Source organism: Triturus cristatus, chromosome 11 (assembly GCF_964204655.1).
Source record: "Triturus cristatus chromosome 11, aTriCri1.1, whole genome shotgun sequence".
Lineage (NCBI taxonomy): Eukaryota > Metazoa > Chordata > Amphibia > Caudata > Salamandridae > Triturus > Triturus cristatus.
Window position 1 is genome coordinate 583,120,228 of NC_140594.1, and position 12,056 is coordinate 583,132,283.

Consider the following 12,056-nt stretch of genomic DNA (forward strand, 5'->3'; position numbering starts at 1 on the left):
CAGTCAATAACTTTTCAATGTTTTGCAACCAGAATATGGTTGCAGAAAATTGATAAATTGCATATAAAATTGGTATTTGGACAGGATGCCTACAACACCCCCCATGAAAACTACAATTTGGAAGACGTTGAAATCTCTCTTTTTAGGATTAAGTAAAGTTTACTGACTGTTAATAAATGAATAATACATTTGAAAATACATTTTTTGTGGTTGCAAACTCTGAATGTGACCGTAAAAATACTTTGTACCTCTAGCCCTTAATGTACCTGTATCTAAAAAGCATGTTTGGCTTTCTGCCAAATTTGTGCTATATACGCAGGCTAGATTTAGACATGGTTGAGCTGGTCTCTAGGTGCCTAGCTTCAGTTGGGCGCACTGAGCTTACCTAAAAAACTGCTTTTAATCATTTGTTTGTACTAAAGGCTGCCAACGCATGCAGGTTCTCACCAGGCACTGCAGAAATAGTGTTGTCCCCTCCCTTTAGTCTCCTTCCATTTCTCTCCTCCCACTTCCATCTCCCGCTCACAGCCGCTCCCCTTCCATTGCATCTCACCTCACCTCAAATGTAGCACCTAAGTGGAGGACTCAAGTGAGGGTGAGAGAGGACCGGACATCTCAACACAAAAGCTCCCTACGCCTAAATGCATTGCACCACTAACATCACCAGCAGTAGCAAGAAGGAGGCGACAGACAAGGTATATGGCAGACTTTTCCTCACTCTCACCAACCAGCAGCTCTGCCCCTTAGCCCCCTCACCTCCACCCCCACCAACATCCAGTTAGACAGCAAGGTAAGAGGTTTATCTTCCTCCTGTGATTATTTTGCTCATGCAGGAACAATGGGCACAACAGTGTCAGGCACCAGACCAGGTTTCCATTCGTATGGAAAAAAGTGTTGTGCAGCAGCACTATTTACATGTGTAAAATTAACCCACGGTATTTACAGCGCTTAGAATAGATTAAAGACGGGGGAGATAGAGGAGAGCAGAGGGCACAAGGATAAGGAAGGGCTCCAAAGGCGTTTTTGCCTGAGGTGCTATTTTAGCAAAGTCCGACTCTGCCTACACAACTGCAAAATAATAGTTTAAATAAAATTTAAAATACCACAGTGGGCATGAACATACCGTGTTTAGGGCACTTAGGAATATGTAGAAGAGACAGGCTTATGCCCCGAGCACAGATGGTGAGTTCTGTGGAGTCAATTTGCCTTGAACGCGCAACAACCTTTGTTTCTAAAAGCAACACAGTCATACTTGAATCAATGTCCCCTGAGGTGCCTGGTGACAATGTGACTAACAAAATGTTTTTCAGAGGGGATTTCGTAAAATTATTATAAATGGGGCATAGTGTGTGATGTAGAGGTGGGAGACCACTGAAGGCTTGAGCCGTGCATGAGTCAGTTTGGTATGTCTGGCTCCGCTCAAGGTCTTCTTGGACACTCGTTCCCAAACTTAGCCGAGTTTTCATGTTTTAACTGCCTGCATCCATACTCTAACGTTGTGCACCAAGAATTAAAGGCAAAGCATTCATCTTTGATGAAAAGCAGGAGAGAAAGGAGATAGCCACATACTGCCCACAGTGAAACCACAAAGCCTAGGATCCCTGCCAGCTTCCTGACATGACCAAACTGTGCGATCCTAGGGAAATCTCTCTCTTGTGTTTGACTTGATAGACCATAGCCTTGCTCCGTATATTATGAGAATCTAGCCCAGATATAAGTCACTCTTGACAACTGACGACTCTTAATTCATTAATGACATTGTCATCAGGGCAGTGAGGACCATAGGATGCTTCTAACTTCAAAATCAGTTCATGTTCACTTGCATTGAGATACATTTCAATGCAATTATATCATTTGATGTACTGAAGTGAAACTCTTTTGCATGTTATCATTTTATTTAATGATGTTTGGTGCATGATTTAAATGCCAAACATTTTCTTGGCTGGGCTCTTACTTGAGCACTCAGAGCCACGCCAGACCTTTGGCTTGGTTTGGCTCTGGATTGGCTCCCCCTGTTAATTTGCTGGCTCACTCGCCTGTCTTGTAATCCCCCAAAATGGCCTCCTCTGAAAGTAGACCCTAAATAGTGGGGTAGGACATGACGTCAATAAAGAACATCGCCACCGGGATGGTGAAATATTCTGGGAGGCGAGTGGGCGATAGGTAGGGATTGGTCTAGGAAGGGCTCGAACGTAGATGCGGAATTGTCCGGAAGTGACAAGATCAGCTCAAGTCTCAAAGCGGGCATCAATGACAGCACCGGAAAAGCACAGACACCTGTCACGATTTTATTTTCCTGCAGATCATTCAAGTGAAACACGGAGCAGCTGCTTCAAAACTGCTCCTTGTTTCACTGTGCAGGCAGCAACCTGCCGGCACATTACAGAGGGTTTAGAGATCCCTTTTACATGCAGTTCAGTGAGCTACTGCACCGGCCTGCAAGGGGATGTCTGGGGGGTCCGTAGTACCAGACGACTGCCATCAGGGGCCGTATTACAGGAAGGGATCCGGGGGCGCAACTGGCATGTGTACCCGCTTTGTGCGACCCCGGGCACTTTGATTTTACCCAAGGGGCTGCAGACACTTGTACAGCCCCTTTTGTAATAATGAGCCAGCGCTATCTCAAGAGGCCATACCCTCATTTGCATGCAGGCATGGCCCTATGCAAATGATGGATTCTCTTTGCCTCTGCACCCATGTTGTATTATGGATGCAGGCGCAAAGGCAAAGAAACTGTCAGGTGGCGCACTGTTATTGTGCCCCCTGAGGGCAGCCCTCTCAAGGGATGAAGCGAAATCCTATGGACCCCCCCAAAACATCCCGTTTCAGGCAGGTGCAACTACTCACTTCACCCACCTGCAAAGGGACCTCTAATCCATGAAGGTGAGTGCCACCATTACAGTGAAACATGAGCGGCTTTAAAGCAGCTGCTCTGCATTTCACTTGAATGTGCTGCCCCCAGGGAAGCAAAAGGTCGCAGCTGTCCTGAGGGCAGCGCATTCTATATAATAAGGTGCAGCTTTCCGGTATGCGAATGGTGCACATGTTTGAAGGTGCACGTGGCACAAATAGGAAAAGTGCACCCTTATCATAATATGGCACCAGAAGTACACCGCTTTTTATGGAACACTTTTAGAGTGCCTCCTGACAGCTTCTTAGCGCCCGCCTGCACAATACGGGCCATGCCCCCAAGCAAATGAGGGAACGCCCGCTTGAGATAGCGCTGGTGCTACAAGTGCGCCAGCACTATCTGTATTACAGAAGGGGCTGCACAAGCGTCGGCGGCCCCTACTTTAATATCAAAGTGCCCAGGGGGCGAGCAAAGCAGGTGCACATGCCAGTTGCGCCCCGGGGGTACTCTCTGTCATATGGCCCCTGGTGGCACTCTCTCTTGGCTCACACTGAAGTGTAACTTTTCGGGACCCTCTGATTCCTGGCATCTAGGAGTCTTCTAAACCCTCACTCACAAGTAAGCATGCGCTTCTGGGTCCTCTGTGCCGCTTGCTTTGTGCCCCTGTAAATCTACCAGTTTAGACCCCTCTGAACTCTCACTGTGCAAACTGACCTGAACTCGCGCTCTTTTGGTGCACAGGCCTGTAAGAACATGTGGAGATTTACTGACAGGGTGTTGCCCTTAAAAAGGCAGAAGAGATATGAAAGAGTCGGCCACGTGTCAGGCGAATCCTCACCATACTTGCCTTCGGGGCTCTGGGATTTCATGATAGCTGCCATTTCCCTGCAGGCCAGCCTCTGTCTCCAGTAACCTACATTCTACGCTCCCCCGTGCCCCTTCCACCGCCTCATTCAATCTAACGAGACCTCCATCAGACGAGGCTTAGAGGGGCTTTAAGCAGCTTAGCAGGTACATGCCCATCTTAGGACCCCTCACCGCCTGCTGGCGCTGGCAGCAACCGTGCCTCTCGATACATCCACGTTTGAGTCTAAACACTGATCAGTACTAACCTTCCACCTCACACGAGCACAAACACACCTCGCACAATACACCCCAAGCCACGTGCGCGCACACATCATACGGACACAGTACACACCCAGCTCACAGTTAACAGAGATGGAAAGGACTTAGACACTACACCAATAGCATGTCCCCAATACTATATGAAGAACATACACACTCAACTACACACACACCATACGTGCACTGTACACACATGCGCGCGCCATACACAACCACTCGCACGCACGCACAAAAACACCTCCACAATACACCTCTGCCTGTGCAAACACACCACACAGACACGAGGCACACACCAAACTCACGGGTGCACACGACATAAAACACCACACACGATACATTCCGCTCATACGCCACACGCATAAAGAAGATATAAATACACCCAGACCCAACGCACATACTCGGGCGCGCACACACCCATACTCACGAATTCGAGTAAGATGCGAGGGCTGCAAGCTGCACACTCACCCGGAGAGTAGGCTCAGCACATCATTCAATATTCCCTCACACAGCCCGGCGTGGGCAGCACCCACACAGGCACGTGCAGCAGTGCAAGCTCCACCCGCCCACAGACCAGCTCCCGCTTACCAGGTGTTCGGTGTCTCAGCATCCCTCCGCAGGCCGGGTGGGCAGTACGAACCGTCTCTGTGCGGGCTCAGTGGTCCCTCTGAAGGAGAAGCGGAGAGGGAGAGGAGGTCAGTCGAGCATCCCTTTTGCACGGAGGAGTGAGGGTGTGACCAAGAGCAGTCTGTGCGCATCAAACAGAAATCGCTTTTGATCTGCACTAGCCTGGCTACAGAGGGGTAACCACGGCTGAAGAATTGTTTGGGGTCAGACGGGGTGAAAGTTACGTGAGCTTTGTAAATGGAAAAAAGGCAGAGGAGAAGAGACTGATTTGGGGAGAAAATGGCTCACAAAGAGACATTTTCTTCTCAAGCTGGTCGCCTGCCAGTATCTGGTGTCTTTTTTCACACAGTAAGGTCACAAAATTACATTTAGTACTGCAAGTGTAATTTCCTATAATTCTGTGACATTTCTTTATAAATTCACACAAACGTTACACAGTTTGACACACCTCTCTGTAATGGAGTCTTTTAGCACACCCATCCATACACTTAACATACTAGAAAGATGATTAACAAGATCAACCACATTTTCCTTTAAAATTATTTAATATGAACCATTAATAAAGTAGACACTTAACCCTCTCTACAGACCATACACAATCAAACAATCATACATAACACGATCACACCCTGGTAGAAAGCTAAAAATCATACTAAAAGGCACAGAAATTAAGAAAGCATGTCAATGCTATCCAAATGATAGGATATTAAATTGAAAACAAATAGGGTAGTCATGCACTCCTCAGAACCTGGGTAGTTCAATCTAAGCAAAAAACACAATGCCCTTGTAACCCAACTTGCTGAAGTACAGCAATGGCCCAGTAAACATACAGCACTTTGTAGTACATTTTATAGTGCTACAAAAAGTGTGACAAAAAGTAAGTTTTAACTACACTTATTTGTGTGGAATTATCTGCCTGACTGCAGAGTCTCCGCACATGAAGGTTTAGGTTTTATTAGTAAATATAGGAGGTACACAAGGAAGTGGGCGGGAGAAGGGGCATATTTAATGCTAAAGGGGATGGGATTAGGGAGGATTGCAAGGTGCTTAGAGAGGGTCGGGGAGGGGTTTAGGGAGGTACGTCACCCACCCACACAAGAGTAAGCCAATTGCTTTATTCTGGGGGTAGAGACAAGTAATTTACACTTTTGTAATTTTGTATTTAGTTTACACTCAGAGTTTGTAAATACCAAAAGTAGTACATTTACTCCAAAGTCTAAACATCCTCAAAAGTGTAAGTTACCCTGTGAATCAGGTTCACATTGTCTACATTCCACAATGGCACATTACTCACATATTGCACAGTTTTCACAAAGTTCCTGTAATGATGAACTCCCACATGCTTTCTTTTCTCTCTACCCCTACACGCAATCTATTCTCCACGTTGGCTTCCATCTGCTCTCTCGTCTCCTGCCAAGTTTTCTCTCTTTCCTACACCTCTTTCTTTCCTTAGCCCATTATTCACACATACTCTACCCTCAGTATCTTTCTTCCCCTCACCTCTTTTTTTTATGTCTCCTCTTCCTTCAAACACTCCTTCTTTCACTGCACCCTTACCCATGCCAAGCATGCCAACTCTCCCCCTCTCCATTTTTTTTCTACTCATATTTAGACAATCGTCTCATTCTCCCTGCACACCTTCTCCCCCTCATCTACCTTCTCCTTTCCCTCTTCTTCATGCCAGTCCACCTTTTCTTCTTTTATCCCCAACTTCTTCTTCCTTTTCCACTACTCCCCCTTTTTCACAACTTCCTCCTCTTTCACCACTCTCTGCTTCTCCTCACCTCCTGCTTTTCTTTTACCAGTTCTCTCCTTCTATCCCCACCTCTTTCTTCTCTCCTTTTCTCACTTTCCTTCCCTCAATTTTTCCCCTTCACTTTGCCAGTCAAAACATTCCTATTTTTTCCCCATCTATTCTTCTTCTTTTTCCCTTTTCCTCTCTCTATTTTACTCTTTCTCCTTCTATAGTCTGTTTTTCTTCTCTTCCATGCTGTCCTTTTACCCCTCTGCTTCCCCTCTCCTTACCCAAACGTTATGCAGACGTTGCACCCTTACCCACATTTACTATCCAACATCCTTTCCTATCCCTTTCTCTTTTTTATCCGTTCTCCACCATTCCTCTTTTCTCGCCTTCTTTACTTATGCTTTATTTCACCCACCCTGTCTTTCTGCCCCCACGCTTTCATTTCCTCTCCTCTCTTTTTTCACTCCCATCTTCTGTTGTAGCAGTGTGCATCCCCTTACAAAAGCTATGTTTCCCAGTCCTGCTCTTCTGCTAATTTCTGCAGTTTGTGTGCAATCAGATTGAGGCTGTTTGGAGGCCGAGCCACGGAGGAGCATCCAGGGCTCAAGTCTGGAAAAAAATGAGATACTGTGTTTTTTTGGGCCAACGCACACTACTTCCAGATAAGCCTTTGTGTAGTCTGAAAATTAAAGAGTTGGCATTTCAATTCTACACACTTGCATTACCAAAAATGCCAGGGGTAGCAGAAGTGACGGCATACTCCCTTTAACACCAGATGGCTTTACAGGGTTGACCTCATCCCCACATTTTTCTCCCACAATGCTCCTGTTTGATGCCGAGTGTGTGAAGGAAGAGCAAGGAGAAGAACATGCAGATAGTAAAGAAGGCCCTGGCAAGCGGATTCTTTCTGTTCTAGCCAGTTCATTCATGATTCAAGAGACTAGGGGGTAGCAAGGACAATGCCCAGTTCAGTAGCTATCGATGATTCAGCAGGTGCAGTGGCACTAAGGCCAAGGCTACTAAGGAGCTCAATCTATGCTGGATTTATTTACAAACCGGGACACCAAGGGACCATTTCTCTGCTTGCATTAAGGCTCATGGCACACTTGCTACGCCACTGAGAGTGCCAAGGATCTGGTTACATTGATTAGGAAATGAGGCCTTCACGAATTTATGGCAAATTCAGAGCCCATCTACAGTGCTTCTAGTAATAATGAACTCCTGAGAAACCGAAAGCCTGAGTTGGAACTGTACTTCTGGCCACTAGTGTGGCTGTCCCCAGGCTATTGGTTCAGTACACCTTCACCCATAACGACACAGCAAACAATTCTTAAAAAGAGGGCAGTGCGGTGTAGTTATATAGGGGACTACCTGCACCCCCTCTTCAGAAGATTGAACGCCTCTATAGTATTATTAGCCTTGCAGTGTTAAATTTGGAGAGAGAGAGAGTGTGTGTGTGAGAGAGAGAGAGTGAGAGGGGGAGTGTGTGTGTGTGTGAGAGAGAGAGAGAGAGAGAGAGAGAGAGAGAGGGGGAGAGGGAGAGAGGGAGAGGATAGGGAGAGAGGTAGAGGTAGAGGTAGAGGTAGAGGGAGAGGGAGAGGGAGAGGGAGAGAGGGAGAGGGAGAGGGAGAGGGAGAGGGAAAGAGGGAGAGGGATAGGGAGAGAGGGAGAGGGAGAAATCCTGAAAACACTATGCTTGAGCGGACCCGTGCATTCAGGAGGACCGGTCCTGGTAGGATAATGTGTTTACGTATTTTAGAGTGAGTATAAAAAAACTAAAAGTGCAGTTATATTTGCCTAGGTCCACTTTATAACCTACCCTACTATCAAAGCACGTGGAGTGAGAATAGTAGATACACACTTCATTACAGTCAATGGCCGGTCCACATAATAATAGATATGTGTGTGTATTTGTGTGTTTTGTGTGTGTATGTGTTTAGGTATTTTAGAAAAAGTGAATCAAAAAATTAAAAGTGCATTTATATTTGCCTCGGTCTGCTTTATAACTAGGGCTCCCGGTTTTATGGTATTTATGTTTGGGTCATTTCCATCTGTATTTATCCATATTTATTTTTTGTCAACTTTATCTGTATTTATCCATATTTATTATGAGTTTTGTGAAAAAAAGTAAAGCTGAAACTGGTATATATCCGCATTTATTTAACCAATAAATATGCAGTCATGCTTGAATGCCTGCCCGGTTTCAGTGATATGAACACCTGCAGAAGATAAATCAATGCACTTATATGAAAATATGCACATTTCAGTATCAGCCTTGTGCTTAGATACTGCTGTGTAAGTCTTCTTACTAAAATTCCTTTCTTTTTTAAACCCCTTATCTATCAATCCACACAGTTATTGGCCTGACAGTCATGGCAAAGTGTATTTGGAATCACTCAAAAAACACCCGATTTCTGTTTTTATCCACATTTAAAAATAAATACAGACAAGAAAATAAATGGTTTTCTGTCTGTATTTATCTGTAAACATCAGTAGAAACGAAAAACAGGGAGCCTTATTTATAACCTACTCTACTATCAAAGCGTGTGTGGAGTTAGAATAGTAAATACACACTTCAAATCAAATCAAATAGTCTTTATTTAGATTATTTCAATCATTAAAGACACATAAAACAATACAATACAGACCTTCACAAGTACATATAAAAAAGGTACTTTAAAAAATGTTTTAAAAAATCATAAAAATATAAAAGCATTAAAAAGATTATAAAATGTTAAGTTTTGATTGTATATTACGGTCTTATTTCTCAATAACATAATTTAATCGACCTGTATAATACACAATTCCATAATCTCATTATCATATTGTATATGAATGGAACGCGATCCTGTTACAAATCAGCAGCTACCCAATAAGTATTTATATATACACTTAAACATTTCTAAGAGTTACAGTTACCACTCGTTGCACCTAACTTCTTCAAATTGTTTGTTCGGATGCCCCACGTCCAGCTCAAGATCTTGGCTGTAGCTATTGCTATATGTTCATGCGTATTAGTCTTCAGAATACGGAGTGCATATTTGCTGGATCTGGTGCCCAAGTTTAGACAAATTGGCTTAAGACTTTTGTTTCTGGGGCACTTGTATGCTGGACATACGAACAATATATGGGGGATTGACTCATCCATTGTTCGGCATGATGGGCATTTAATGTCCGTTGTATTTTGCCATTTTAATGTGAATGGTTTTATCGGAAGTGAGCCATCCCTGAATTGGTGATACAATTTTCTGTTGCATGGTTTGGATATAAAGTTCCAGTAGGACTCAAACTTGGAGTCATACTTGTGTTCCAGGAAAATACCCGTAAGGGAAGTATTCTGAGTGGATGACAAACACTTTATTTTGGCCACATTCCAGTAGGCTTCCTTGTAAGCTTTTTTAGATGGAAACGTACTGCCTACTGGATCCTCCCACAAATGGCTAAACCCAATGTCTGCCAATTTGCACTTGATTTTATGTAACCATAAGATTTTACATGATGGATCAGCTTCTCTTACATGCTTTAATGCATTGGCATAGGGTAACAGCTCTGGAGTAGTCCAGAGCCTTCTCCAATATGCTATGGGCCTAAACCGAGCTATCTCCTTGATTGCACAGCAGCCCAAGTCTAGGTAAAGGGGTTTAAGAGGAGTGGATTGTGGAAGACCTGTTACAGCTCTCAGGAACTTATTCTGGGCTGTAGTTAAAGAAGTTATATTTTCGAAACCCCAGAGCTCGGCACCATATAGAATCGAGGCCCTAACCTTAGCATTGTAAATCATTAGTGCAGGGCATACCGGCTTTGTTTGTGAAAGCCGATGCTCTTTTAGTAGGACACCCGCAAGTTGGGCATGCCCTAGGGCCAATATATCAATCTGGGGTTTCCAATTTAACTTCTTTCCCAGGGTAACCCCGAGATACGTAAAAATATCGTTTTTTTCCCAGATCGACATTATTCTTATATACTCTCCCTTTCACCACTTTATGTTTGTGTAAAACCATGAACTTTGTTTTATCTACATTAACTATGAGCTTGTGGTCACTGCAAAAAACCTTAAATCTCTCTGGAGCTCGTTGCAAGCCTTTCTGTGTTTTAGATAAAATCAGAGTATCATCGGCAAACATCAGTAGGGGTACCTTAATGCCATCAAGTGATGGTGCATCAGTGGAATATGTGGAGAAATAGTTGACAACCCTGTTTATAAAGAATGAAAAAGAGTTGGGGCCAGAACACACCCTTGATTGACCCCTTTTGTTACCGGAAACCTTTCCGAAAACATTCCCTGAGAGCCCCAGCAAATCTGAGCGTAATTTGAATCGTGCAGTTTTACAATTAAGGCGAGAAGTTCTAGAGGCATCCCTAGTTCTTTCAGTGCTTCCCATAACTTATTGCGGGGGACCAGATCAAACGCAGATTTGAGGTCTCTAAACGCTGCATACATGGTACCCCCTGCAATAATTACAGTTCGCCAGGAGAGCAGCATAAATCTAAAAACCTGGTCAATAGTGCTAACATGCGAACGGAATCCAGCCTGTAGTGTTGCTAGAATATCATGTTCGCATTCCAGGTTTGGATTCTGCACAATAAAAGCCTGGCCATAATCTTTTGCATCAAATCTATTAAGCTTATTAGCCTATAATTGCTTGGGCATGTGCGGTCCCCCTTTTTATAAATTGGTATTATTTCCGCACCACACCAGGATTCTGGGATGGGTGCCCCACTATCTATTGCATTGACAAGTATGTGAATGTATTTAACCCAGTTGGCTCTACTGTGCCTAAATAAATCGCCCAGGATGCAATCGGGGCCGGGAGCTCTGCCCTTTGGAATCGCATCCAGGACGATTTCGACCTCCCCAATCCCAAAAATCATAGTAATGTCAGACTCGAATGTGGGACGATGGATTGAACTAGCGGGTGTAGCAGCAAATTGTGCCTCAAAATACGAGACCCGCTGGTCCGGTGAAACGTAGTTGTCTGGGGCTTGTCTAGATTCACCACTGCCCCATTTCCCTGTGTTCCAGAATTTTTGCATGCTTTTTCCATTACTCGCATGCAGAAGATCATTCCATCGTTTTTTGTCAAATACTTTTTTGGCTACATGTTGAGTTTTTTTATACATTTTCCGTGCCAATTTAATCTCATCCACTGATTTTGTGCTTATAGCTTGTTACAGTTTCTTATAGGCTACTCTACACTCCTTATTGTACCAATGAGCTGACTTTAAAATGTCTCGGCTACTAGACTTATTGGTCTTATTAAAAAAACATTTAAGCTTATTAAACAATCCTTTGTGCGCCTGTAAAATAACACCATTTATGTCCTCCTGGGTATCTAAAATAGAGATAGCTGTTAAAGTATTTTCCACCTCTGCCTTCATCTGCTCTAGAAGGTTATCATTTTCAATTAGCATCGTCCACTTCACCCTTGGCATAGCGTTTGTACACACTTCCTTACAGTCAATGGCCCATCCTCATAATAATAGGTATACTATGTTGTGTGTGTGTGTGTGTGCTTCTTTTTCTTCTATGCTTTTCTCACATTGTCACTGTTTTACTACCTTTCTCTCTCTCCTTCTTTGTCCCTTCTCTGCCTTTCTCTCTCTTGCTCCTGATGCAAAGTGTGAAGATGAAAATAAGTTTTGTAATTCAAGCAGACTAAACACAAAGTGAAATTAGATGTTTAAGAGCAAATCTTCATGGAGACAGCAAGA

The 12,056-nt window shown here is 44.0% G+C and overlaps 1 protein-coding gene across 1 annotated transcript in view; it reads right to left on the reverse strand.

Moving 5' to 3' along the window:
- DMTN (dematin actin binding protein) overlaps positions 1–12,056 on the reverse strand; it is a 335,689-nt gene that overhangs the window by 107,925 nt on the left and 215,708 nt on the right. The window contains exon 2 of the mRNA XM_085633833.1: positions 4,562–4,640. The gene's annotated coding sequence lies outside the window, so the exon portion shown is untranslated. The remainder of the gene's footprint in view (positions 1–4,561; positions 4,641–12,056) is intronic.